Genomic DNA, 26126 nt, shown 5'->3' with positions numbered 1-26126 from the left:
GCCGTACCTCTGGCCCCACCTCTTCCTTGACCCTGCTTTGGCCAAGGTCAGCAACTACTCAAGCCATCAAGCCCAACAGGTACCTTTTAGCTCTTTATTTGTACTCTTTTCCTCAGCAGATACTCAGTGGGTTCCTGGATGTTGGTGACACAATAGGAAACAAAACAGAACAAAACTGAGACCCTGAGAGGTTAAATATAGCAAAGTGGTCGTAAAGACTGCTAGCCTGCCTGGGTTCATCCTTTGGCTCAGCCACTTACTAAGCTGTGTGACAATGGGCAAATTTCTTAACCTCTCTGGTCTGTTTTTCTGATTTCTGAAATGGAATCATTATAGCAATATTGCAAAGACGGTAGTGAGGATGAAGTGGATCCAAAAGGCAAGACCTTGAAGTCGGTGTGTGGCAAATGGGAAGCGCTCTATGTTCACTTTAAGCGTCACATAGCTGGCAAGTGGTGGGGAGGCCAGGCTTTGGACCCAAATCTACCCAATTCCAGAGCCCTCCCCCTCCGTGGCCTCCTACTGCCCCCTATTCGTTCTGCCTCCATCTCCACCCCCGCCACCCTGGGCTATTTGGGCTTTGCACATGAGAGTTACCTGGAAAAAATTTGCTCAGTGTATTAATTTAATCAGTGGGTCTGGTGTTTGGGAAGGCCAGGCAACCAGAACCATAGTTATTTTATGTGTGGAAATGAGGTGGAGGAAAGTGAGCTGAGCCATTTTGAAGAAAGGACCATGATGACCAATTTCAGCATGTTTCCCTGGGAGTGGGAGTAGAGCACCTCAATAGTTAGGTCCTTTGGACCATTGACAACTCAGGATGGGAGTTCAGGAGAAACACAGAGGCAGCTTTGGGAGTCATATCGAAAGGGGGAACATGGAAGTCCCCAAGAATAAGAAGATAAATTCTCTAAGAGCAAAGAGCCCAGGAGTGAACCTTGAGTCAGGAGGACTGGGAAGAGGAGACAAGATACTGGTGTCCAGTCAGCTGAGGAGGAAGGAACGACAGGAAGAGGAGGGCCGGCAGAGGTGAGGGGAGAAGGGAGAGTAGGGGCGTGAGGAAAAGCTGCGGATGCCGTGAGAAGGAGGCCACGGAGGAGCTAGAAGGGTCGAGGCTTCCATGGGGCGCCAGTGAGCAGCTCTGGGTGAGGTCATGGGAGTGACACTCCCATGGCCACTCCATCCCAGAGGGCGAAGGCCCTGTCTCTAGGAGGCAGATGAGAAGACAGAAGAAACTGAGAAAAGTCACAGAGGAATTAACAAGGTCAAGGGAAGGGCTGGCCAAGGCAAGAAAGAAACTACATACAGGTTTGAAGACAGAGAAGAAAGGACTAATGGAGGGGCAAAAACCCAAGAGAGAGAGGAATGAGGAACGACCGAGAAAGCAGAGTTCCTGCTGAGGACAGAGAAGGCTGGCCCTAAGGGACACTGGGCACCAGCTCTGGGGCAAAGGCAGAAATTCTGAGACCTGAGAAAACAGGAGGAACCAACTAGAGGCAAATGCTTCGTGGGCCAAGGGGAGGAGTGGCCGCAGACCCCTTCTACACGGTCTTCCCAGTACGAGAACAGTAATGAGAACAACAGTGACAATAATGATAATAAACCAGTATATGGAGGAGCTCACCTTGGGAGATACAAATATGAAACCTCTTCCCTCCCTACCAGCTATCCTTCCTCAAATACCCTTTGTCCGATGGACAGTTGATCCCTTCACAACATGGGCAAATTCCTCCCTAATTCCCAGTGACTTCTGACGTTTAAGTTTGAGCACTTTTCAATTCCAGTCTCCTATCTGATTAAGGCCCTCCTCTCCTGGCTTTTAGTCTCCCTTCTATCACTTTGCAGGGGGCCAAGGGACAGGTCTGCTTCTAGAACATTCCCTCCCACTCTGAACCAGCCTCCAGCTCCTCTGATGGGAAAGAGGGAAGAGGAATGGGATGGCCTGTCTTACGCCCACCCCCTCAGGCTGCTGACGGATTTACTGTTTCTTTGGCCAACAGCGTAGGCATCGCGGCTCTCTGTAGAGCTGGTTCCCTCGGAGGGCACATGTGCTCAAACAGCTTAACCTACCTGAGCCTTAGTTCGCTTCCTCTTCTATAAAATGAAGTAACACTGCTTCAACCTTACAGGATTGGTGTTAAGGATTAGACAAATGCCCATAAAGCACCCAATACACCGTGCTTGCTCCACAAATGGAATTCCCATTACTGCGTGCGTGAGTAGGATAGCTCCTGGGCATGAAGGTGCGTCTGTGTCTCCGTCGAGATGTGTGCATGTGTACCTGCGCGTGCAAGAGAGAGTTATGTGTGGGCTGGAAACGGGGCACCCTTGTGAGTCAGCTATTGTGTGTGTCATTGCCTACAGCTGACCCCAGAGCTGTAAATCCTGCGTCTTTGCCGGCTACAGTGAACACTTTATAGCTGCAGGTCAGGCCCATGAATCCTAAGTGGGGCTGGCAGGAAGCAATCAGACTGGGCTGGGTGGGGCCAGGCCAGGGTGGGGAACAGGGCTGGAGGAGTTCCCAGCCTCAAGACCACTTGGAGAGGAGCCCCGGGCATATCCTTCAATCCAGATCTCTGGGAGCCCAGATGTTCTCAGCAGTTTCCCTGGACCTCCACGGGCAGGGGGCCCTTCTCTACCGAAGGCACCCCTCACACTGGGGCCACGAGCTGAGGCCCTGCCTTCCCAGGACCGGCCTCTCCTGTCTTCCGAGCACCAGCACGGCCGGTGGGCGAGCTGTACTCTAGGCTTTAGAGGATGCCGGTCCCGAGCCCCCGGCTCTCAGCCTAGTGGATGGGGAGCGCCCAGCCCTTTGAGCCAGATGCTTTTATTTCTTCTTTTCCTTTCCAATCTGTCTTGGGGAAAGTGGCCCCAATAAGGCAGCCCTTTCACTCTGAAACCTTTTTATGACTCCAGCCATAATTAACTTGAGTAATAAAATTTTTCAAATCCAAATAGATATAATTAACATTTAATGCCCCTGGTTGGTGCTGGTGGCTGGGCCCATTAAGAGCGCAGTATTGATTGAGAAGGTGAGCCAGCTGGGCCTGCTGCTGGGCCAGGGGGCAGAGGTAGTTGGAGCCCAGGGCTGCCCATGGGCTGGGCCCCCCAGCCCAGGTGCACGGAGGATGGCAGGTGGCCAGTCCCCACCCCTGCCTGCAGAACCAGGGCATGAAGAGAGTCCCGGCTGGGTGGACTCGTTTCTGCCATCCATCTCCGGGGGCTCTCCCACCTGCAGACGCTGGGATCTCAAGCCTCCTTACCATCATGCCCTTCTACCCAGCCTGCCCATGCCTTTCCTGGGCCTGAGACCTGCTTTCTCTCCCAGAATTCATCAGGCACCCAGAGGACAGGGCCATGTCTTCTCCTGAGGAGCCCCCTGCCTGCAGGCAAGGCTCTCCCCACTCTTGTCTCCTCTCTGATTCACCCTGCCAGGCTGTGTGCCGCAGGCTGAACTCCATACCCCACTGGTCAAGTAAGAACCTTACCCGAATCCCCTACTTGACTTACACATCCCTACTTGCAGCCAAACTTCACACCCTCCCCCCAGCTGAGGTGTAGCAGAGAGGGGGAGAGGACGCATTAGAATCCCAGCGCCCCCCCCCCCACTTCCCAGCTGTGTGACCTCGGGCAAGTCCCCAACCTTCTCTGAGCCCAGGGTGCTTATCTGTGAAATAAAGATAACAAGAACATCCATTCCTTAAAGGACTCCTGTCAGTCTTAATCTCACTTATGCTTCCCAGATATCCCAGGTGATGGGGATCACTGTCTCCATTTTACATGTCACGAAACAGGCTTAAGAGAGGCAAAGCCCTCATCCCTTAATCTATTTCTCTGTCTTTCCCAATAGTTAAATTAAACTATATTTATAAACAACACCTAGGCTGGGAACTGCAAAGAAAAGGTGATGCTTTTTTTTTTTTTTTTAAGATTGATTGATTGATTGATTGATTTTAGACAGAAAGCATAGGGGCAGGGCAGAGCGAGAGAGAGTGAGTCCTGAACAGGCTCCCCACTGAGTGCGGAGCCCGATGCCTAGTTTACATGACCCTGAGACCATGACCTGAACAGAAATCAAGAGTCTGGATGCTTAACCCACTGAGCCACCCAGGCGCCCAAGAATGAGAGGATTCTAAAACAAAGCCCCTGCCTTCAGGGAGCTCCTGTCCCAGAGAAGATACAGGACAGGCCAGCAGGGTGCATATAGTCAGCGGGTTGAAGCTGAGGCTGCATGGACAGGTGTGGAGGTTGTGGACCCTGGCCCAGGTTAAGATGTAAAATGCTGCAGGAGGAATGAGGGACAGTCACCAGCCCAAGGCAAAGCAAGATATGAGGCTGGAGACCCCGGGAGGGCTGGCCCATGGTATGGTCCTCAGAGGATGCGTGCTCTGTGGTAAGCCCTGAACTGGGGAGCAGTGCCTGGTGCCAGGATTCTCGGGTGTGGTTTATGACAGGCCGGTTCAGGCACTCAGCATGTTAGAAGGACCAACATCCTGGGCAGTCGCCCACATGATGCCCTTTGGTGGGGTGGGCAGCCCAGGCCCTGCTGGGCAGAGAGAGTCTAGGGAGGGGGCTGAATGCCTTCCTCTGTCCATGTTTGCTTCCACTCAATCTTCTGCCCCCAGGCTTACAGTCCTCTGGTCTCCATGAGGTGTGGTATTCCCCATCCTTCGAGGGCCTTCCTCTCAAAGACACCTGTGCAACCTCAAAGTCTCACCAGGGCCTGCTTTAGGCCAGGTCCTGCCCTGAACCTAAATTCAAGTGAGTCTCTGCTTTCTCCAATGCCCCCTCCTGACCGTTTGCTCCTGGCAGGCCCAGGACCACCCCTAGTCTCCCCCGTGTTGTTTGAGCCCGGGCACACCTCCCTTCCCCTGGTGCTGATGTGCAGGTAGGAAGACTAGGCCTGAGCGCATCTGACATCCCTCACTGTGCCAGGCCCTGGTGAGAAACCGGACAAGAAAAGCTTAATTACAACGTGCACCAGGGAAGGCTTGGAGGCTATAAGGGACACACGGTTGAGCCTAAAGATTCAAAGAGTAGTGCTTCCAGGCAGAGTTCCCCGTGAGGCTGAGATCTGAAAGATCTGCCACCCAGACAGAGGGAACAATGCATATAAAGGCCCACAGGTGAGAGGAAATGGCCCCCGTGAGAAACTGAAAGGGTTCGATGTGGCCAGAACCCCGGTGCACATGGCGGGAAGTAGGGAAGAGACCAGGCTGGCCGGTAAGCAGGGGCTTACACAGGAACGCCCTTCCGGCCTTGCTCAGGAGCCCAACCTTCCAAGTCCCAGCTCCATTACGCGCTGCTGGGGGACGCCAGGCATCTCACCTGACTCCTCTCACTCCCGCATCAGCAGAGTAGGGTAATGACCCAGCCACCTCCACCGCATGCCAGGATCGAACTGCTTCATGCTGCACCAGTGCCTGGCTTATGAGAGTCACAGACATGGCCAAGACGCATCCTTCTGCAATGGACTATTCTAGTTGCAAGCCTCAATGCCCTGTCTAAAGATTGAGGGAGGTCAACAGGCCCATGGTGGTTGAAGGCCCAGGGGAGCCCCCACCAGGCGGTATCACCCAGATGCCATGACCCCCCGTTCTCCTCTATTCCAGCCACGCTCTCAAGCCCTATTGGGCCATCACCCTGCCTTTACTTTGGTCACTGTCCTCCCTTCTTTCTCTTGCCATCTATCCTACACTCCAGACTTCCGGCACCACCCCCTCCTCCAGGAAGACCTCTCCACCTCCGAGCCCCAGCCCCATTCTCTTCCTTACTCCTTCCCCCTTCAGCCTTGCAGTGGGATCCTCTGGGCCCAGCCCTGGACCCTGGGGTGCTTTTCTTTCCGAGGCCCTGGCCTCCAAACTTTGAGAGTGTTCCAGGACTAAGTTCGGAACGGCTCATGATAAAATGGAAAGGAAAGCAAGAGAAAGGGACAGAACGACCAGTGGACAGAGGCGAGAGAGAGCAGAGGGCAGCCTCTCCCTTGAGCAAACCCTGCCTGAACCGTGGGAGACTCCACTGGATTCCTTTCCTCAGCCCCACTCTGCAACTAGAACTGAGAACTAGGACACAGGAGCCCAGGGCTGGTGACTTTCAACTAGGGGGTACTGGTGGTGGCAGGGCTTAGAGCCCCAGGGTGCAGCTGGTAACAGGCTGTGCCTGGCCAGGCAACCCAGCTGCCCCTGCCTCGGGCCCTCTTTGCACAGAACCTCCAGCCCAACCCCCCACACAGCTGCCTTCCTCATGACACAGGCCTGTGTTGTCCTGATGACCACTGACCGCTCTGCCTGGGGGAGGGCTGGGCCTGTGTGGAAAGAGGAACTCTAGTGCCTGTGGGCCAAGCCTCCCCAAGGCTCCCCAGGTTATCAGCCAGGTCCCCCTCGCACTCCCAGGCCACCAGCAGCCCCCGCCACCCCCATTTCCCAGCCAGGCAGGAAGGCATGCTGAGACCTACTCTGTGCAAGTCTTTGTGCTTCACGCTATGCCCACTGGTTCACTGGTTCGAGCAACCTGGGAGGCGAGTAGTAGTATCCTCTGTCTCTGGGTATGAGGAAACACAGACTCCCATAGAGTAAGGCACTTGCCCAAAGGATGCATGGCTCGTAATGCTAAGTAAGGTAGGTTTCCAGACCAGATCTCCCCGACTCCAAAACTCATGTTCCACCCTCCCGACCTCCTTAAGGACTCCTATTCCCTACCTTTAGCCCAACTCTGGCCCTGGGAGTCTGCCTATGACTGAGCCACTGGGCAGAATGCGGGGAGTATGGATGGAGAAGGTGCCAGCGTAGAAAGGAACAAGACACAAGCTGGAGGGGAGAGGAAAAGGTTTCTGGTGGGGGGATTGGGTCCAGAGCTGCCATGGGAAATGTCATGACTCGGCTCTCTCGCTGGGTCACGGAAGCCCAGCGGGCAGCCACGGAACAGAACCAGGAGCATAGCCTACCCAGTCTCCTGCCCCCCGAGGCCCTGCCATCAGTTCCCATAACTCAACAAGGGGGAGCAAGCCCACCTGCTCTGTTCCCTCCTATTCCCCAGACCCAGCAGAGGGCAGGGGACTCATGGACCCACCCCCTCCCCAGTTACTTTGGCCAGATGTTTTTAGTGTGGTAGACAGAACACAGCAATAGACTATAGAAGCCAAATGTCCATTTTTGTAGTTTTGTTTTTTTTTTTCTAAGTAGGCTCCCTGCCCACCGTGGGGCTTGAACTCACAATCCTGAGATCAAGAGTCACATGTTCTACCCACTAAGCCAGCCAGGCGCCCCAAGAGTTTCATTTTTAAGCTTACTGGCAACAGACTTTGGGCAAGTACTTTTGCCTCTCCCAATCTTTCCCCTATCTCAGGTGCTAAATATCCCAGGATATTGGTAATAACAACAGCAGCAATAATAATAGCAAACATTTGACATAAATGGCTTCTATGCGCCCGGCGTTATTCAAATGACTTTATGCATAATCCCATGAAGGAGCTACTTCTATTCTTTCCATTTGACAGATGAGAAAATTGAGGCACAAGGAAGTTAAGTACCTTTGCCAAGGTATTCAAAAGGATCTTTTCATTTAAACGTTTGATGAGAAGTGATCTGTAAAACTATGGAGTTATTTTATACATGTGGAGGTGCTCTAGAAATGCAACAGCAGTTTTCCTAAATAGAGCTATTTATAAATGGAGAAGGGGAGAGCTTTTTAAAGGCAGAGGTGTTTGACACGCGCGGCCGTATTTTTTTATTACTCTGTGCCTCCCAGCATGAGAGATGGTTCTTCTCTGAGTTGACCTATCTCCTGCACGCCAGGGTTGAGGAGTGGGTCACAGTGGGTAGCCCACCAGGGCAAAACCAAATTATTCCTACTTAAAATTGCATTCCTTCTTTAAAATCACAAAATGTCAGATCTATAACAATCAGCTTCTGTCGTGCCCGGGAGGGCCACATTGTAGACAGAGCTGGGAAAAGAGGAGAGCCCCTCAGAAAAACCTTGATTTGGGTGGGGGGAAGCCCTAGGGAGTGCTTTGCTTGCTTCACCGCCCCCCCCCCAGCACACACACGCACACACACGTGCACACACGCACACACACATCCTCCTTTTTCACCTGCTTTCAGGGCCGGGCAAATGGATCTACTTCCCCCCTGCCTTCCCCACATCCCCAAAAATGGAGTCTTTAGGACAGAGGAGAACATAGAATAAGGACAAGACTGGCTGTGTTCCCTAGCAGCAAGGGACCTTCCAGAATATGTGTGGGAATCCCTAATCTCAACTAGACTGCCAAATTGCTTTTCCCCTCTGCAATGCCATAGTCGTTGAGACAGAAGGCCTGGACCAGCCTGATGAGACAAATGTTCTCAGATCCTATTGCCCTACTTTCCTGGCTCAAACTGTTGAGAAGAAAGTACGGCAGAAGATCAGAAAGTTTACCAGAGAGGATAAGGGGGCATTCAGTCTTGGGACAGGACTGAAACAATGGATAGTACAGTTGTTGGATTTAGGGGGACACAAGAGTTGAGCTGAGGTATCAGGATATAGCTCTGATGGTGGGAACTGGGGGAACCTGGGGGAATCGGGATTAGATTCAGGTTTAGATTTAAATTTAGGAGTTAAGGGGTGCCAGGGTGTCTCAGTTGGTTAAGCTTCTGCCTTCAGCTCAGGTCATGAACCCAGTGTCCTGGGATCAAGCCCCGTGTAGGGCTCCTTGCTCAGGGGAGAACCTGCTTCTCCCTCTCCTTCTGTTCTTGTGTGTGCACGTACTTGTTCTCTCTCTCAAATAAATAAAAAAATATATTTTTAAATCAATAAATAAATTTAGGAATTGAGCTAGGTGGTCGGACTGGGTTGCCTCAGAGGACTGGAGCTAGATTTTGATTCAGAGCTTCCCTATAAACTGCCTGCTTCCTGCTGGTCTCCAAAAAGAGGGCATCCTTAAGAGTTACCCCCGGCCTCTGGTCTAGGAGCTTTATTGAAGAAATAGGAGTGAGGGTGCGGGTTGGCTCTGGAAGGAAGCGCAGTGGGCGTCCCCCAGTTAGGGAGCTGTCCAGTCTAGAAGCTTGCTCCTCAGAGGGTGGTCCACAGAATAGCTCCTCCAGCTCCACCTAGGAACTCCGGAGAAACGCAACAATCTTTGGGACCCACCTCAGAGCTACCAACTCCGAATCTACGTTTTAACATGACCTTCTAAGAGTTCTGTACCCTTAAAGCTTGAGAAGCCCTGGAGGAGCTTCCCTGGCAGAGAGACCAGAGGCGAGGGCAGGAAGGCCAAAGGGCATCCAGCCCCTAGGCTTCCTACAGGGCCCCCGGCCTGCCACCCCCCTCCCACTGCTGGAGCCACAGCGACACCTACTGGCCATGGGCACCTAGGCTGCCCCCTCCAGGACTTGTGGACCCTATGGTCCTGCCCTGCAGGGCCTCTACCCGGAGGCGAGCGTTCCTGAGTTCTGGGGCTTTGGCTTCCACAGCTAGGCTGGAGCAGGTGTTGCAGGGACCAGGGCCTGGGAGCTGGGCAGGGCTGCACGCGGGTTGGGGCTCTGAGGCCTCCACGTGAAGAAGGCAAGGCAAGCACACAGGTGGCCTCTCAGGGGCCCAGAGCTCCAGACACACGCCTACCCCTGGTGACTTTCCACCCACAGCAGCAAAGTTCCTCCCTTCACTGCCACCCTCAGCCTACACGGACAGGGTGCAGCTTCCCTTCCCAACCAGCGTACCTGTCCCAACCTGATGCCCCTCGAGTAGGTGGGATTTGAACCCATGTCTGAACGACTCTTCCTGGAAGTGGACTTTAAGGAACTCCAGGTGAAAAGCAGCTCGGGGAAGGGGAGCAGCTAGGATATTTCTGGTCCAGAGTGGTTGCTGGTGACAGGATTCCCCTGGCAGAATTCTAAGTCGAAAAGGTAGGCGAAGGTCACAGGGCAGAGAAGTAAGAGGGTGGGGAAGGAAGGCCACCCACTCCAAGGCAGGGCTCAGCTGACCCATCCCAGGGGACCTGATGGCTCCAGAGGACCCCTGGGCCTGAGGCTGTTGGCCCAGAGCCACCAGGGAGGAGAGGGGGGCCTCGTCGAGGCAGGGGTGATCCCGCCGCTCCCGTCATTGCCAGTCTCAGTAACTGTTAAACACGCACACCCCCCGAGCCCCGCCGGTCTGCTCTCAGCTAGAAGAAGGGGTTTGCCTGGGAACTAAATGATTGTGATTGCCCACCAGTGTCTGCCATTAGTGGTGATTAGTTAAAACATCAGAGTCTAAACAGTCAATTGGCTCTAATAATTAATACCATGGCTCAGCTGTGACTGGGAGCGCGCGAGGGAAGAGAGAAAAACGAGAAAGGGAGACGGGATTGGCAGGGGAGCCCTGGCTCTCCAGCTACCATTTCTTGACCCACATGCCACATGCTGGGCCAGGGTGCCTCGAGCTCCTAATTCTGTGGGCTCACAAGACATTTTAATAAATTACTTCACTGAGTTATCATCATCGCCCTGTTAAGTCTCCGCTTTCCAGGTAAGAAAAATGAGGCACTGAAAGGAAAAGCCAGTAAATGCTCAGTAACAGGTGAATGAACGGATAAATAAGTGAATGAAGAGCGCAAAACTGAAATTCAAACCCAGGTTAGCCGGACTCCAGGAACTCTGTGGAGGGGGCAAGATGGGAGACACTTTAGAGACAAAGCAAAAAAAAGAGAAAATACCCACCCTTCTCTCTCCCATCACCTCTCCTTATTCAGGCTCCCTCTCACACACTCCTCTCTCTAGCACCTCACACACCCTGCTGGCTCCTTACACGCGCACACACACACACACACACATACACACGCGCATGCACCCTTCTCCGTCACACACAGAGATCTCCACCAGACACGCCCCTGACCCTCCCCTCCCCTCACTGTGTGCCCTACTCCGTACCCTTCTCCACACACAGTGTGTCCTCTCACTCCCAAGCCTGTCTACACACCCACTCTGTCGCACATGCCTGTTTCACACAAATGTCTCCCACCCTCTCCCTTACACCCGCCCTCTCCGTGTCCCTGCTTCCGCACACAGATCTCCCCCCAGCTCCGCCTTTCGTATGAACCTCTCCCTCTCCGCTCCCGTGTTCACACCTCTCTCGCGCCCAGCGGCTCGCTTGCATTTCTCTCTCACACGCTTCTTTCTTTCTCTCTCTCACACACACCCCCCTCCTCTTTCTCGGGGCCCTGTCTGTCCTCTTCGGAGCTGTATTTCCAGCTCTTCGAATATCACTTGGCCCATAGTAAGCCCTCAGAGAGTGTTTGGGAAATGAAATCAGCGTACCCACTGCTCTCTACCTCCTGCACACGCGCACAAACACACACACACACACACACACACACCACTCTCTCTCTCCGTCCACCTTCACCCCACACTGTGCACATGTTTCTCACACACACAGCGGCACACTTTGGGCCTTATCCTAGAACGGGCTTCCATCGTGCACTCCTGCTCTGTCACCCTTCCAGGAGTCAGGCCCCAGGGGCCTCCAGCAGGGTGGTCTCCGGCTCAGCCTGTGCATCTCTGAACCGTCCCCAGATCTGGAAGAGCCTCGGGGACTTCCCTGTCTGGCGGGGGGTGGGGGGGGCTCTCATGCAGACCCCTTAGTTATCCTAGAGCCGGCTCAGCCCCTCCCCACCCCCTCCCTGGGTCACACGCAGCGACAGAGCGGCCAGTGAGCAGGATGGCTGTGTGTGCATTGCTATTAATCACCCCTCCTGGTCCGCTAACGAGGCTAATGCGGTAAGTGACAATAGCCCATCTTGGTTCCTGATTTAGGGGCTCAGGACGGAAGCTGGGCTCCTGGGAGTGAAGACGTGAATTCTCCACGACACTAAACCTTCAAATAAATCTCCTCCAGTCAGAGAAGCCCAGGGCACTAAATCCCAAGCGCCGGTAATTGAAACCCTTAGAGCTTTCTTGGGTAGGGAAATTACTGAGAGAGAGAGAGAGCAGCCCAGGGGTTCTGGGTGGGGTGGTGGGCTAGCAGAGAGCCCCGCAGAGAGCTCTGTGACAGGGGAGGCTACTGGAGACCCTCTCTGAGCATGTGGGTACCTGTCTGCTCTGGGGCAGGGGTATGTCTGTCAGCGTTTCTAGGCATGGGATTGTACTGTCCATCTGTGTTCACATGACCACGGCCCACCTTCTTCACACCAGCTCTGTGGACACTGGTATTTTTCTAAGACAGCTGGAGCTTCTGTCTTTCAAGGGCTTCTCCCTGTCACTGAGCATGAAACCAGGCTTTATTTAAACAAAAGAAATTGACAGCATGACCTCATCGGCCTGCCTTCCCCTCTTCCTACCCCCCACCCACCCACCCCCACCACCCACCCACCCCATCTTTTCCAGTCTTCTCAGACAGTCCCTTCAAGTTCTCCTCCCACCGACAAGGCCACTGAATCATTCAGCAGCTGCTACCCACCCCGCTCTGCGCCAGACCCTGCCTACAATCGGGTCCGGAGTCTACCAAGTGAATCAGAGAAACTCCCTGCCCTCAAGGAGCTCAGAGTCTACCAGGGGAGATAGACAAACAAATCATTGCCATATTATAGGTAGGACGTGTGCAATAATCGATAATCCTAATCGAAGTAAAGGTATATAAGAAATAGCATGAGGAAGAGAGTAATTAACATCATGGAAGGGGTCAAAGAGGAAGTAACGTCTGGGTGTGGTCTTCAAGAACAAATAGGAATTACACATTGCCTATGGATAGGGAGATGTCACGAGTGCAGTTGGCAGTGAGGACCAGCTGCGGAGAGCTGGCCCTCGCCCAGGATAGCACACAACATTGCTGGAGGGGATACAAGGCTGGAGACGGGTTTGCACAATAAGGAGCTTGGAATTTATGCTGTGGGCTTTGGGACTGGAGGAAGGGTCTTAAGTGGCTGAATGATAGGATCCTACTTGTGTTGTAGGAAGATCCCGCTGGCTGTAGAGATAGAACTGGATTAGAGGGGACACAGAGGCGTTAGGAGACTTGACAGGAAAGACTGGAGATGATGCCTGAACTAAAGCCATGGACAAAAGACGGCGCCGGGGTTCCTTAGAAGAAGACCGCTCAGATGTAGGGACCAGAGTAAAGAGGCAGAGTCCTGACCACCAATGCAGGGAAGTCTGTGGAGAGGGGTGCCACGCATGGAAATAGAAAAAGCAGGAGGAGGGCAGGTCTAAGAAAGACAAGTCCCACCCCGGGCACACTGAGCTTGTAGAGCCTACAGCACATCCAAGTAGAACATCTGAATCGGTGCACGGTGACAGGGATGGGACAGGCCAGGAGGTGGGGACTGAGGAGGACAGTGTGCAGAGAGAGGAGGGGATGAAGACAGGGCCACAGCTCACGTCCGAGAACACAGAGGGGAAGGGTCAGGGTCAAGAGCACGGGCTGGAGGGGAGTCCAGCCGCGTGGCTTACAGGGTAACCGCGGGCAACTTACAGAGCTTCTCCACGCCCATTTCCACCATGAAGAGTAAAGTACTTAGCATGGAGAAGTATTTGGTCGACGTTATCCCTTTCCTTCTTCCTCCCCTACCCAACTCATAGTTACCCATCACCTCTCAGCTTTTGCCTCATCCCCAAGGAGGCCTTTCTGGATTTCCTGAGCAGGGCAAATCTGCCTTTATGGGTTCTCATAGCACTGTTCACCTCTCCTCGGCACGAGTGCAATTTTACAGTTGTTTGTATGATTTCATTGTATCTGTTTCCTCCTGCCTTGGAAGTTCCAAAAGGACATAGATTTAGACCATGGGACAGAGCCTAGCCCACAGAAGACCCTCAATAAATATTTACTGAAATAACAGATAAATGAATATCAGCGGAGGATCTGTCATAGCGGGCGGATGATGACCACTGAGGATCTGACTGAGAGCATCTTGACGGAGAGTGGGGGTGGGGTTGCAGACCTCAATGAGGTCAGGAGTGCTAGGAGACAAAGGAGGGTGGACAGCAAGCGCGACTCTTTGGAGCATCTTAGGCGGACCTGGGAGGAGGAGGGAGAACATCAGCTACAAGGTGCCATCCGGAAGGGAAAGAGGAGTTGTTCATATTGTTGTGGGGCAGGGTGACTCCAGGCGTGTCGATGCTGATGGACGGTGGCACAGGAAAGAGGGTCCCACCATAGCTTTCCCCGCCGACATAGGCAGGAAATGGGATTCTCAACCCAGGAGAAGGGATTATGGCTGGAACAGGAAGAGGAACACCTCTTCCACTGACTCTGGAAGAAGGAAGACGGCCAGTGTGGATCTGGAAGTGGAGGGAACTCACACGTAAGGACTTCAGATTTCTGAAGCGAAGTGGGAAGCAAGGCCACCTAGTAAAAGAGAGGGGGACAGAAGATGGGGCGGGGGACTCTGGATAGTAAAGTATTATCGGATTGTCTCTGTGGGAAAAGGGAGACCAAACTGACCAAGGGCATGTTAAGGGATTGCTTAGTAGTGCTGGGATTGGAAACTGTGAATTTTTATTGGCACATATCTGCGTGATTTTGTGATTTTCCCCAGCTGCGTTTAGCCGCCTGTGTGTCTGAGACCAAAAGGAGACTAGTTGGATGGTGGAGGAGGCAGAGGAAGCAAGAGGGTGTTGTAGTGACGTGGCCTAGGACTTGGGCTAGAATCCATGAGTCAGCGGTGTCTCGGGAGATGGAAGGACAGAGGGAGAAGCAAGTAGGATGGGTACGAGGCTGTAGGAGGGTTGGGGAGAGAGGGAGTTCTGTCGCAGAGCAATTCAGGCTGTTGACCAGCTCCTCCAGGAGGAAGTGAGTCCAGGGAGAAAGAACAGCCGCCGAGCAGGTCAGTGATGGGGCTTGGCGTAGACAAGTGAGCGTCAAAGTCCTGGAGGACCATGGAGAATGGGGGACACCGGTGATAAGGGATGCAGGGGACAACTTGACCTCAGAGCCCATAGGGTGGAAAAACGGTGGGCTGGAAGTGGCGGTGAGCACCAGGATGACACTGCCCTCACCCTCCTGGCCTGAGGAACCTGAAGCTGGGAGAATCAACAGCCTGCGCTGGGGAAGACTCCAGAGAGAGGTGTCTCCAGGGCATGGCCTGGTTTCCGGGAAAGTGATGAGAGGAAGTAAAGGAAGTACCTAGGGACCGAGGAAGGAGAGTTCACTGGCACGGAACTCAGTCCCGGAGGGCCTGATGGGAAGATGGTAAAGAGCCATCGTCATCAGTGGGGTCACCTCTGCGCCCTCCTTCCCCGGCATCTCTCCTAAGACTGTCCGCCTCTCCAGCCCACCTCCCCCGACTTGACATCACTCTTCCGGAACCATCCACTCCCCACCCCACCTCGCAGCTTACGTTCCCCGTGCTCCCCCACCTCCTCCCCAGACCCTCCCCCTGCCCTGCCCCACCCCAGCCGGCCTGAGTGAGCAGGAACCCCTGCACCTTCATTTCTCAGGTCACTGCTTGGCTAATGGGCTATTAATTTGCTCAATCGTCCCCTGTGAGGCAAACTCAATTTCTGCCAGCCAGTCGTCCCTCCCTGTCGACAGCATGATTGATTGGAGGAACAGCTGTCACCGCCCGGCCGCCTGCTCCCTGCCTCCTTTCCTGAGAGTCCTCACCACCCCTCCTCCTCGGGCCGCTGCCCCGCGCCCACAGAGGCAGCGCACCCCGGCCACCTGCCCAAGGATCTGTCGCCAGCAATGAAAAATGACAGAAATATTTAAGGACAAATAAGGTTTCCCAACGCAATTGAAAATGATTACAGGCAGCTACAGATGGGGCCAATCTGATGCGCAGCAGCAAATCAAATCGAATTTCCTTATCGGCGTATTATTTTAGGCGTTATCTGGCACGTTGATGCAGTTATCAATTCAATTTCAGCCGCCGGTCCGCTGTTTACTGTCTCGCCTTTGCTGGGAAAAGGTAAACACGCTCAGCCCAGCAAATTAATTTCTGGCTGAAGCCAGAGGCTGCGAAGGATGGCTCTGTGGGACCCGCGGCCCCCACCCTGGCCCCGGGCGAGTGGGCCAGGGTGGCCGGGCCTGGGGCAGACGAGAGCTTGCCCAGGGACCAGAAGCCCCGCTAGCCGCCTGCCCCAGCCTGGCCCGGGCCCCCGAGCAGGCTTCAGGGCTCCTAGGAGACTGAGGTGACCGCTGTTGGCTCCGCGGCTGCTGCCAGGGAGAGGTGAAGGTCTCCCATTAATTCCCAGCTAAAAATGACAAATTCATCTTGGACGACAATTAAATGAAGTCAGTAATTGATGCTAATTGATCTCCAGATGCAAGGGCTCCCCTCAGCCTTAGCAGCACGTGCCTGTCGTGCTCACTCTCCCCATCCCAGACCCCCTCCTCCTCTACCTCTCTGCGGCTCTCTCTCAGTCCTCACCCCGCGTCCTAGGGCCTTGGGTCTCCTGACCTCTGCAGGTCTGCGGGAGACAGCTGGCCCAGGGCTGGGCTAGCAGGCAGCGCCTGAGGCTGAGGAGCTGGCCCGCTGCCCACCCAGCCCCGCAGGCACTTGTAATCAGTGCCCCGAGTCCCACCCATCAGCCCAGAAAGCAGGTAACATGCCCTCCTGGCGGTTCAGGATTTATTGCCCACAGCTGCAGAGGTTCCCACTTCATTTTTATAAGCCCATAGTCAGAGCCGGCGGGGGGTAAAGCACACTTGGATTTACTTTACTTTAAACAGTACAGTGCTAGCGTTTTGGCTCCTTGGCAGGGAAGGCACAGGGTGGGGGTGGGGGGGCACCCAGGTATACTCCATCCACCCTTGCAGATAGGCAGAGGTGCTCTATTTATCTACATGTGAAAAAATGCCCACACTCGGGGCACCTGGGTGGCTCAGTGGGTTAAGCCTCCGCCTTCGGCTCAGGTCATGATCCCAGAGTCATAGGATTGAGTCCTGCATCGGGCTCTCTGCTCAGCGGGAGCCTGCTTCTCCCTCCCACCCCCGCCTATCTCTCTGGCTACTTGTGATATCTCTCTCTGTGTCAAATAAATAAATAAAGTCTTTAAAAAAAAAAAAAAAAAGAGGCCCACACTCATGTGAGCACCTACCTGTGTATGCCAGTGCCCCCCATGTGCACGTGTGTGTCCAGACACTTCAGAGGATGGGTGTGCATGTCCCCATAGGAAGATTTTCCTGAGTTGGGCCTTTTCTACAGTCAGGCGTGGCTAATCCCAGAGAACCGCCCCCCACCGCCACCCCAGAGGCTCCATCAGCCCCACCCACCAATGGCCCAGCCCAGCCCAGGACGCTGTCTGGAAGTTATTAGCTAAGGGAGGAGGGGAACTGAATCCCAGCTCCAGAAGAGAGAGGCTGCAGTTGTGTGTGGGACAAACAAGGTCAAGGGTGTGAAAGAGCTGGGACCCCTGAAGCCCCACCAGTCTCTAAACAGGTTGGCTGGTGCTCGCTTCGGCAGCACATATACTAAAAAGGTTGGCTGGTAGCCCTCGATGGAGCAAAGGCTGATGGGGCCAACAGCTAGGGCTCAAAGCCTCACACTCAGTGACCTTGATCTCGCGTTGGCCCTGAGCCCTTGGCTCCAGTTCGAGCCCAAGTCTGAGCCTAAACCTGTCCACAGGCTGACCTCCACCGGGCTGTCCTGCGTAAGTTTGCCATTGGCCACCCAGGAGACATGGCTGGCTCAATGCAGGCCCCCTCCACTGTCTAGAGACAGGAAAGAGCATCCATCACCAGTGGGGTCAGGGGACCAGCCAGGCTCTTGTTTTCTAAGGACCTGGCGCTGGTAGGAGGCCATGTGGAGTGGGCAGGGCCAGTCTGAGCTTTTGTAGGCAGAGGTGGGAGAAAGGAAGACGGCATGCGAGCATGAATGTGTCACCTGTGTATTATATCTACGTATCAAGGCCACATGTAAGGAACTGGTGCTATGTGAGGGGGTCTGCACCGTCTCATGGAAGGAAGAGGAACAAATTAAGGACAAGGCACTTACAGTAGGATAGAGGACCAGACCTAGATAAGGGTCAGGGCAGAGGCAAGAAGTCAGAGAAAAACTCCCACGATGTCTCCCAGCTAACATCTGCGTCCTTTGGGTAACTTATCAAGGTCAACCGTCATGTATTCATTTGTTCATTCCAAGAATATTTATTGATTTCTATGATTACTATTACCATTCTCTATCTTGGGGCTCTGTCCTCTGCTAGATGCTGGAGTTGCAGCTGTAAACAAGTTAATCCTTGCCCTCGAGAAATTTCCAGTCTACCGAGGGTGACAGACGCAGAATAGGCAGTGGTACCACTGGGTCATTAGAGGTGGCATGAGAGGCTGGGGGAACATAGAGAAGCCACCTGGTATGATCTGGGGAGTCAAGAAGTCTCCCTGGAAGAAGGAATTCCAAGTCCCATAGAGTGAGAGAAAGAGTTAGCCAGCTGGTGCCAATGGCCCCGGCCATACCCTTCGGATGGTTGTTTGCCCAGCCCAAAGCAGAGACAGATAGGCCTATGGGGTTCCGAGGGACTCAGGAACTGCTAAAAATGTCAGCCTCCCCCTGAGCACCAGCCGCCGCCCCAGGGTCTGGGCAGGAGGGTACATGGTTGTTTTCAGGGCATCCCTGGGTACTGGCAGATAAATACGGGCCATCGCTAAATGCACGGCTCTCCTCCGGCGGCCCTACCCCCACCTCCTCGACCAGGGATGCCTATTAATCCTGACAAATGATGACTTACGAACATGTAATGCAAACTGATTCATCATACATTCAAATCCGCCGCCCCGCCCCAGCGGGAGGCCCCAGCCAGACAAGTGTATTACACGGATAATGTATTTGACGTATTAATAAAACCAGCCGCATTGCTCTGGCGCGGGGACTGGGGAATGCCAATATACGATGACAGATCACATATTGATGAAATCCAGATGTTTGGAATCATAGTCTTGGGGCCTTGTTCATATTGACTGAAGGTAAAAAATGCCATCTGTCAGCATGTTAACTCTTCCTGTCCCACGCTCGACAGAGGCGCCAATCACGGTTTTCTGGAGGGAGGAGACGGAGAAAGGGAAAGAGCAAGAGGGGGCAGGATGAGTAATTAGGTGGTCTGGATGGTGACGGATGGATGAAGAGGGGGTAGACGGCTGTATTGTAGATATAATGGGTGGAGGGGACTCTCTTCACGCCTTATGTTCTTGACCTCTCGGCAGCATGTGACCCTACCGATGACACTCCCTCCTCGACACTCTTTCCTTCTCAGCTTTGATGACATCACTCTTGTTTTCGTCCTCCTCTTGACAGTTTTCGGTCCTTGATGACTTAAACTTTCTCCACCTGTCGGAGTTATTCAGGGTCTGTTCCAGCCTCTTCTTTCTGTGTACTTGCTCCCTGGCGGATCTCACCTACACTCAACTTCCTTAACCGGTTCATTCATTCTGTAAATATGTACTGACTATTTACCATATGCCAGACATTGTGCCTGGCACAGAGAATGCCTTGGTAACTTCAGCTCTTACCTCTATGCCAGCGTCTCCAGCTCTGTCATTCTGGCTCTGGCTCCCACAGAGTACCTGGCAAACATTTTCAAATGGACATCTGCTAAGGCGTCCTCAAGCTAAGCACCACATCCAACATTGAACTCATTTGCTTCCTCACCAAGCCGGCTGCTCGTCCTCCTGTTGCTCAAGCCAGAAACCTTGGACTCACCCTTGGCTCCTTTCAGTCCTTTACCCACCATGTCCAACCCATTCCCTTCTGCTCACCTCCATCACCAACACCATCATCATCACCATCGCCCTCCAGCAAGGCACCACAGTATCCCACCTGAGTCAGTGAGATCACCTTCAAAGCAGCCTTCCTGCGCTCTCTACTTCGCCCCGTCAGACCATTCTCTGCAGTTAGAATGATCTTTTTAAGTGCAAGCCTGATATGTCTCTCTCCTGCTTAAAACCCTCCTGTACGTTAAAAAAAAAAAAAAAATCCTTAATGTAATTAAAAAGCAGTCCAGGATCTGGCCTCTCTCTCATTATATCTCAACCCTCAGCCCCTCACTCACTCGGCTGCAGGCACACTGCACACCTTCCAGCTCCTCAGTTGGTCCTTCTCCTCTTCCGGACCTTCAGAATGCTGTTTTGTACCTAGAACATCACTTCCCCACAATCATTGCCTGGCTGGTTCCCCCTCATCCCTCACACCTTTGCTCGAATATCATTTTCTTCCCCTCCCAGGCCAGCAAATTCACTCCCACGGCTCCATGTACTTCCCTTTTTCTAAAACCACTCTGGGGATGTGTGTTTCAGGTCCCTATCTGCAGTCAGTTCCCAAGCTCCTTGAGAGCAGAGAGTGCACCTGTCTTGTTCATTACTGCATGGCATGGGTACAAAAGTAGGCTCACTGTCAGCATCCAACTGACATTGGTTGACTATTATTGAATTATGGCATAGGTGAGTGGATGGGGAGGTAAGTAGCTGGGTATCATGCAGTGGTTAGGAGCACTAGCTTTGGAGTTGGACGGCCCTGAACTGAAATCCTGCTCTAAAACCTTCTAGCTCTGTCTTTCGTTGTTCCGAACCCCATTTTCCTCATCAGTGTGATTCCAATAATATCTACATCACAGGACTGTTGTAAAGATATGAGATGGGAGGGGCACCTGGGTGGCTCAGTGGGTTGAGGCCTCTGCCTTCAGCTCGGGTCATGATCCCAGGGTCCTGGGATCGAGCCCCGCGTCGGGCTCTCTGCTCCACAGGGAGCCTGCTTACCCCCCCCCTCTGTCTGCCTTTCTGCCTACTTGTGATCTCTCTCTCTCTGTCAAATAAATAAAATCTTTAAAAAAAAAAAGATATGAGATGGGATAAAATAGGCACAAGCACAACATTAAACCTACAGCCTAATGTACAATAACACTCAATAAAACATTATTTTTATTAATACGCAGATAACGGATAAATGGTTAGGTGGATGGACCGATGGATACGCTGGCATGCAAACCAATCAACAGATAGATGGGTATGCATGGTTAGGAAGAAGGACCTCCATGGAGGCCAGAGAGGCCAGGGCCAGGGTACCTAGGGAATGGTACACAATCTTGACCATGGCAGGGAAGAAGGCCAGATACAGGGCAAAGCCAGGCTGATGTCAGAAGGGGACAGATACAGGCACAAGCAACAAACTGTGCTGGCGGCATACTAGAGATGATAATGACTCATCACTTCGTACCGAGCCCTGGTTTAATGGAATCTTCACCAAGGTCGTGGGAGTTATATATTATTATACCTGTTTTGCAAGGGAAAAGCCAAAGCTCAGTAGTGTTAGGTGATTGGCCCAAGGTCTCACAGCTGGTAAGACACAACTCTATTGAATTCTGCTTGAAGGCTCCTCTGTGTGTTGCTCACCAAGAAATGGAAGCCTTTCTCCTGGGGGTTCGGTGAAGGGGAGGGTGGGACACACACGTTTTTATGCACAAACACACACCTGTACACACACACATTCTCTTAAAAGGCCCAGCTTGTGTTGCCATGCCCCATTAGTGGTACCCTCACTCTTATTTAATCTTCCACCTTTTTACATCAGACACTGGGCAGTCAAGCCCTGACTTGTGGTCTGCAGAGAAAAGATCGTGAAGACGGGTCTTGCTGCTTAAACAGAGAGCCAAGAATGGAACCCACAAGCGACAGAACTAGGACACAACCAAAGAAGCCAACCCGGAAAAGCCATCGCTGGGCGGGGCGTCGCAGGGTCGGATGTGGGTTAGTGACCTAGGAAGGGAGGGCTTTCCCTTTCAATGAGCCCTCAGCCCCCAGCGACCAGTCCTGAGGCCAGGCTTCACTATGGAAGTTGGCAGAGGAGGAGCGGCTTTGCCGGGCCCTGGAGTTCCTGCTCCCAATGGTCAGCACTTCCCAACAGAGGGGGGCAGCAGAGGGCTGATCTGGGACCCCAGGTGCCCGAGGCCGGGTTCCGAGGCCTCAGGGCGCGACCGGTTGGAGCCTGGCCCCAGCAAGGAAAAGCCTACTTGGCGGGAGCGCTCGGCTCTCCTCGGCTTGTCTAGCCGGCTTCACAGCCTGCGGCCGGTCCCTTCCTGGTGGAGCCTCACCGTTTTCGGTGGGGTGGTGTTCCAAGTAGCTCAGAACGCGCGGCGGGGGGGGGGGGGGGGTCCGCATGGAGGTCACACAGCTAGGGAGATCGACGCTGTCATCGCCTCTGGCCCTTGGAGCTCGAGGTGCCCTGCGGCAGGCTGAGGACAGGGTCGGGCCCCACTGCTCCCTGCCCTCCTCCTGCTTCGGGGGATACCTGCGGCGGGCGGGCAAGTGGCGGTGGCAGGCGCGCGGGGCGGGGGCGGGAGGGAGGTGCGGTAATGAATGTGGACGGGAGGCGGAATGAGCGATCCATCTTTGCATGGGAGGGGAGGGGGCCGCGGGCGTTCCCCCCACACACTCACACACTCAATCAGGCGCTGTCAGACCTCGGGCCGCCTGGCATTTTGGTGAAGAATCTCTCAGCTAAAAATTGTTGTCAGTCCCATTTCCTCGTTATCAGTGCAAGGGCTGAGGCAGCGCCCGGGGATTAACAGGAGCGGCGAGCGGCCCGCGCCGCCATCCGCCGCCGATAACACCGGGCCTCCCGCCTCACCTCCCCCATTCATCATCTTTAGCACTGACAGCCCGTCCCAGTCCCTGTCCCCAGCCCCTCATGCTTCCCGCGTCTACCCACTAGGCTGCTCAGCCTGCCTCCTGACCTCCCTGTGGAGCTAGGCCTCCTGAAGAGGGACAAAATTCAGCCTAGGCCAGCATGACCTGGACCCACCTGTGGCAAAGGGCCTGGATAGCTGGAGGGGGGGTTGAGGAGGGCGGGGCAGGAGTGAGGGATGCTCAAGGAGCAGATGCCTTCTGACAGCCTTCCTCGGGAGGGCTTGGTCTTCCTGCCTGTGATGCTGGCATTGGCGTTGGAGAAGGGATTCCTACATCAGATGGGCAGCTATACTAGGGATTTCCAGAGGTCTCTCCAGCCTGAGAAGGACTCTCATAATTCTGGGAACTGTGGAAGATAAGGGCCAGGATGCCTACTCTGGTCTGGGAAGAGTAGGGGGTTGAGGACTTCATTCCCACCCCCCGCAAGACCACGGCCCCCTCCTCTTGGCCATTCCCAGCGGTTTTATGGCCCGTTTTACGGCCACTGTAATGGCCCAGGTCAAAAGCTTCAGGGAGCTGTATTCTGGGAATTATGCAAACGAGGAGCAGGCCCAGGGCCAGAGTATGGATTTTGTCATTAAACCTGGGCAGGCCATGTCGTTAGTGCAGTAAAACCCACGTCATGACCACAGGTCTCAATATAAAATTATAGGGAACACAGCGGGGGAGGGGAAGCAGGGGGCCCATGGCCAGGCTGACACCTGCCACTCTAACCCCTGAGAAAATGGGGGGGTGGGATGGAGGGCATAGGCTTCAGGGTCCCTCGGCTGATCACTGTCAATGCTATTCCTAAAGCTAGAGCCAGGAAGAGGGCCCATTGTCCTGATGGGGAAACCGAGGCCAAGCTCAGAAAAGTAGATCTCTGTGGCAGCAAAGCAGATGAACTAAGAACAACTATATAGGACTGTTGATTCCTGGTCCCAACCTTGGAGGGAAAACTCTGGGCTCTAGAAATCCCTAGGAGCCAGAGTTGGTGGCCCAGGCTTAAAGGGACAGAAACCCTGATATTTCCATCTCAGCTCAGACCCCATGCCCTGGATCCTCCTCTTTGTCAGGTCTCCTCCCTTACCATTTCCCCCAGTTCTGCCCCAGGCCTTGCTTCAATGATCCATTTCAAAAGCCTTGTCAGTTCTCCCTGATTCACCCCTTATGTCTTCCATCAGGCACTGCCTCCCCCTGGACTCTCCCAACCACCCTCCGGCCCCTCCAGCCTCCACCGTGGAGCACCTGTTTCCACCTCCCTCAGCCCTGACTGGACCCACTGACCCTTCCTCAGCTTTCCTCTTATTTTGTGATCTCCTTCAGGCCAAGCATGTGTTTTATTTATCTCTGAACTCCAGTTTCTCCTAGAATAATCCCTGAAGTAAAATAATTGTTTCATAAATGTTTGCTAAGTGAATAAGTGAATGAAGTGTAGAGATCATGATCTGAGTACAGGGGTCACTATCCAGTTAGAGCCTTGGTTTCCCCACCTGTAAAACAAAGGTAATGGGCCTGCAGAACTTCTAGGGTCTCACTCACCTCTGAGATTCTCAGGCCGAATGAAGTTCAAGGCAGAGCTGAGACTAGAATCCTCATCTCCCATCTTCCAGACCAGGCCACATCTGCTTCTTAGACTCAGAACTGCCTTCCAGCTGTCCTCTGAGCATCTGAGGCTTAACCAGCAAGGCACATGATCAATAGGGCCTCTTCCCCTCCTCAGAGACTTAACCACACAGACTAGAGCCACACCTACCCCCACCCTGGGCACATGCCAAGCCTCCACAGTGGACCTCCCAGCTCTGCGAAAAGTCATCTGGCTTCTAAGATGATCCGCTCTTTTTCCTACAGCCTTTCCCTTCCTCATTTCCTCTCCTTTGCTTCATTACTGCACATCTAGTCAACATCAGGTCTGTTTTCAATTGTCTGTAAATATCAAGTTGGATAAGAAATGACCACTGCCCACAGGAAACTCACAACTCATTCATTTGTTTCCATTCTCCTTGAAACACTTCTAAGGTGCAACTTATATTTCATTTCTTTGGTGAAGACTTTTCTTTTTTCACTCCTCAAAACACACACCCAGAATGAACTACTGCTTTCTCTGAGCTCTGAGATGACTCAGTCTGGGCATCCAGGAGAGCTGGGACCATACTCAACCTCAAAGCGAAGTTCCTGTGCTCAGCCTGAACTGGGAGCTCCTTCAGGCATGGGTTTGCTAGAGTTAGCAAATAAAAATATATGACCTCCAGGTAAATTTGATTTTTGGAAAAATAATGAGTAACTTTTAGTATCAGTATATGCCATGCAGTATTTGGGATGTACTTATACTAAAAAAAAGTGTTCATTGTTTACCTGAAATTCAAATGTAACTCAGTATCTTTTTTAAAAATTTTTATTTATTTATTCGACAGACAGAGATCACAAGTAGTCAGAGAGGCAGGCAAAGAGAGAGAGAGAGGGGAAGCAGGCCCCCCGCCGAGCAGAGAGCCTGATGCGGGGCTCGATCCCAGGACCCCAAGATCATGACCTGCGCCAAAGGCAGAGTCTTTAACCCACCCAGGCGCCCTATAATTGAGCATCTTCTATTTAATCTGGCAACCCAACTCAACCACCTTGGTCATTACTGGCATGACCTTTATCTCTCTGCAAGCTAATTCTGACCCTCTCTGGGCAACAGTGGGAAGAAGAAGCAGGAGGAAAGATCTTGGCTAAAGCTGAAGTACTCTTTCCACAGTTGGCATTTACGTGGATAGCAAGAATGTTTCTGGATGAATAGGCCCGCTCTACCCCATGCCTTAAGCAGAGGGCAGAGGAGCACTAGGTGGTGAGAGTGACAGGGAAAGGGTTTAGGCTCCCCAAGAGGCATGCACTAGGCAAGTTCAGCCTCCTTCCTAGAATAGTGTGCTCTGGTCTCCATCGGCAACAGAAATAGTGACAGAGTTGGGACACAGTGGGGACAGAGTGCAGGCTCCCAGCTGGCCCCCAAGCCTGCATAAGCCAGCACAATACCCACTCGTTTTCCCATACAATTTGGGAGGAAGAAACCCAGAATCTATTAGGTTTACAAGGCGCCAATGAGTTTATCCACGTGAGAGGTAGTGAGACCCAAACAGAGAGACTATAGATTCCAGGAATACTGAAGAAGCAGAACGGACAGGATCTGGTAGTTAAATGAACATAGAAGGGATAGTAAGGCGAGGAAGGGACCTCGGGGGAGGCGAAGTTTCCTGGCTTGGGTCACAAGGTGAGTGCTGGTGTCATTAACTAAGATGAGCACTGCTGAAGGCGAGCAGTTTGGAAAGGGGTAAAGAAGCTGAGGGACCTGTTTTTGATCATTGACTTTCAGATTCTTGGGGGAACATCCAGACATTGAAGCCCATTAGGCGTTTGGATACAGAGGCTGAGAGAACCAGGGAAGGATCTAGGGCAGAAACACAGATTCTGGAGTCTGCAGGGCACAGATGGGAGTTACGGCTGTAAGAAGGAAGAAGATCATTCAGCGTGCCGAATAGGGAAAGGAGAGAGCCTGTGGGCAGAATCCTGGGAAAGTGAGGAACTGGGAGAGAATGCTACCCCAGAAGTCACAT

The 26126-nt window shown here is 53.3% G+C and overlaps 1 protein-coding gene across 4 annotated transcripts in view; it reads left to right on the top strand.

The window, feature by feature from the left end:
* The window catches only part of RNF220 (ring finger protein 220), a 217579-nt gene that overhangs the window by 155907 nt on the left and 35546 nt on the right, over positions 1-26126 (top strand). The window lies entirely within an intron of this gene.

This window comes from Mustela erminea, chromosome 10, assembly GCF_009829155.1.
Source record: "Mustela erminea isolate mMusErm1 chromosome 10, mMusErm1.Pri, whole genome shotgun sequence".
In the NCBI taxonomy this organism is placed as follows: domain Eukaryota; kingdom Metazoa; phylum Chordata; class Mammalia; order Carnivora; family Mustelidae; genus Mustela; species Mustela erminea.
This window is presented reverse-complemented; position numbering and strand designations above follow the sequence as displayed.